Below are 3334 nucleotides of genomic sequence, written 5' to 3'. Positions count from 1 at the left end.
CTGTTGCCAATAGCAAAGTTCTGGGGAGGGTGGCTTAGCCCCTGGGTTCCATCAGGGTCCCTCCGAAGCTCCACCCAGAACCTCCTTAGGCCGTTAAATGTTCCCAGGATATTGGTGCGTCGTTCGGCACCAGAAACATACGTGGCGTATGTCCTCAAAAAAGCCTGGATCTCCTCATCACGAGTGAAGGGGTTGTACATTTGTACCGTAATTGGGATCCGCTCCTTCGTCTCGTGGGCAACAAACCGGACACCGTCAACATCAGGATGGCGAAGAAATTGTTGAGCCCGGGTATAACAGGTCCTCATCTCGTCAAGGCACCGGAAAGTAGCGTCAAAGAATCCAAGCTTCGGAAAATACTGCAGGCAAAAGATGCTCTCTCTTGGCATGTTCAAGATTTCCTCCAGGATCGTCTTCTGGACGTGTAGAATTCCCCACTGGAACCTCTTCTCCTCTGGGATATACAGCCGAACTGTAAATGGAGCATTCGGGGCGCCCATACCGCAATCCGCAATCCGCTCTCCGCACTTCCCTAAGGAAGGTCGCTTCCCGTTGCTTGGGGACTAATCCGACTGCCCAATAGCAGCAGGGGGGTGAAGTCCGGGCTATAAACCCGAACGATCCCCCCAGGCCGAGCAGCCGGGTACCCCAAGCACCTTAGACCAGACCAAGCAAGCAGGAGCTACACTTGATCTTAGCCAAAAGGCCGAGAAGCGATAACCCGCTCTGCCTCGACAACGGGGCCGCTGTTCGCAAACGCAGAGCACTTCTCAAGGCAACAGTCTATAGGCCTCAGCCCCAAACACAGTCCGGGAGGCTTCTTTCTCTCACAAACCAGGGAAAACGTGCGTCCTACGCGCTGGAATCACCAGCATGCTCTACTTCGTGTTTTTCGGATCTGCATAGCTCCGCCCACAACTTCTGGTCACGCCTTTTCGTCGCACGCAATTCCTGGTGCCAAAGAACGCCAAGCAGAAACACGGATCAGGAGTGAATGGAGAGTAGTGTGAAGAGAAAAAAAAAGAAGGCTGTATGCATTGTTGATTGTGATGTCACTGCCCCATTGTTGAGTGTTCCGTCAGGGCCCTTGTGATGTCATCCACTGACCTGACCTTACTTGACCTCTGACCTGACAGGCCTCTTGTGACACGTGCAGTGTTCCGTCCATTGGCCAGACATGGTAGGTCCAGCTGTTGCTGATACATAGGAAGTGCTGGACTACATTTTAGCCTACAAGTCATCCAGTTTAAAAGATCCACAAGAGGGAGACACAGGCAAACAAACTTTACTTATTTAATAAAGCACTAGGAAAACAAAATTGGTTACATCAAGCCAACTTGCTACAAAAGGGTCAATTCAAAGGAACAACTCAGCAGACTGCCCAGGTGTGCACAACAGGCCCAAATCAAAAGAGATGTGCACAGAGTGGAGGTCCAAAAACTGCATTCAGGTGATATCCAAACACTTCATTCAGGTGATAAGCCAATTAACACAACAATTAAGCCATCAATCTTAATTGGATTTGGGCTGTGTGAGGAGAGGTCACTGGCTGGCTGGGTTGCTTGGTGCTGGAACAAACCCACACACAGGTGATGCGATTAAGAGATTGACAGGCTAGATGCAGCTGCACCAGGGATGCAGAAAGCAGCACAGCAAAACCCTCACAGAGGAAGGAGAAGCTGAAGTGCAGGACTGCTGAGGCAGGGCACAGCAACTTTCCACTTGCTTGCTGGAAGGATCCTTGACATCCATCACTCAATTTCATTCAGTTTTTTCATACCAGATTAGAAGGGGTGCACCGGTCCTGGAGGTACTGCAATACCAGGTCAATGCGTGGAGTGGACAGAGCAAGCTCTTTTTCCATCTCCCTGTTCGAAAAATCCATTTAATATATGGTCCCCAGATAGGGGACGTATCAGATATTAAACTGATAAGAACAGATTTTTTCAGTTGCTATTTACCCATCGAGGGGTAAAAATCATTTATTAAAATCATAACAATATTACATCAGAAAATATAAAAACGTTTTTACAGGTGACATCATAAAATCAACAGGTTTTATAAAATTATATAACTGAGGCCCACTCTCTTAAAAACCACTTGTGGCACATAAAAGGCGTTCTTTTTTTATCAAATAAATAGTAATTATACATTTCGTCTAAAACCATCTTTAAAACATTTTCTTCGGAAATAAGATCATTTTTAAAAACTAAAATATTCTGGGCCGACCATAGAGCTACTTTGACGCAGTTCGTGATCTTCCATGCCATAGTCCTTTTGATTCTTGAAGGGCACTCCAGACACCCATAAAAGACACCGTCCAAAGATAAAGCTTTCAATCCTGAGATCTTCTTCATCAAGGGGAACATTTTTATCCACATTTTTTGTGCAAAGTAACAGTACCAAAACAGATGGTAAACGTCCTCCTCCTCTCTGCATGCTCCCCTAGGACACTCCGCGGTGCTTGTCAATCCTCTTCGGTGCTGGAATGCCCGGCATGGAAGACACTCATGTACGCAGCTCCAGTCCAGGTCCTTCTGTGCGTTAAAAAGATAGTTTTCATTAATATTTTTCCAGGTCTGCTTACACTTGGTTTCACTAAAATTCTTAATAGGGACCATCAGTTTATTATCATTAATATCTTTTAAAATCATCCTACTGTTTTTTAAAATCTCCGCCCTCTTTTGGCTAAGGTTAAAAGTATTCGTTATTTTTTCTAAAATCTTATAAGAAGCGGGTAGATTAAAAGAGTAGGGAGAATTTAAAACTGTTTTAAACTATACGAACTTTCTCATAAAATACCCAGTATTATAACGAATAAAAAAAGACCAATAGTTATCCTTAAAAAGAGCATTAAAACAGTAGCTAAAATACTTGATTAAAAGAAACGTCTTTATGTCTGTAAAATCTTTTCCACCTTTATTTTTAGGAAGCATTACCGTATCTCGTCACAGCTTGTCCATCTTGGAACCCCAGAGGAAATTAAAACAGGCCTTATTAATTTTTTTAAAAATACGGTCCGATGGAGGGAATACCATACTAAGATATAATAAAATAGGTAAAACTATCATTTTGATAATTAAAACCTTCCCCTCAATCGTCAGCTTCCTTAGGTTCCACATGCATAATTTCTTACCTATCTTTTCCGTAACCGTGTCCCAGTTCCTTAAGCCGTCATTGGACTCGCTGAAGGTGACACCTAAAATCTTAATAGACTCAGACTCAGGAATGATGATATCATTTAAAACCATCTCTCTGATATTTAAAATATTACTTTTGTTAAAATGTATTTTAAAACCGGAGGCACAACAGAAATATTCAACTTGTTTTGTTG

General features: G+C 43.5%; 1 non-coding gene across 1 annotated transcript; it reads right to left on the bottom strand.

The window, feature by feature from the left end:
- Nucleotides 1-1788: 1788 nt before the first annotated feature.
- On the bottom strand, nucleotides 1789-1982 carry LOC122942977. The gene has a single exon (XR_006390809.1). It is a non-coding gene; the product is annotated as a U2 spliceosomal RNA (small nuclear RNA).
- Nucleotides 1983-3334: the final 1352 nt, after the last annotated feature.

The sequence above is a fragment of the Bufo gargarizans genome, chromosome 6 (assembly GCF_014858855.1).
Source record: "Bufo gargarizans isolate SCDJY-AF-19 chromosome 6, ASM1485885v1, whole genome shotgun sequence".
Lineage (NCBI taxonomy): Eukaryota > Metazoa > Chordata > Amphibia > Anura > Bufonidae > Bufo > Bufo gargarizans.
The sequence above is the reverse complement of the archived record's forward strand: the minus strand, read 5'-3'. Positions and strand labels throughout refer to the sequence as shown.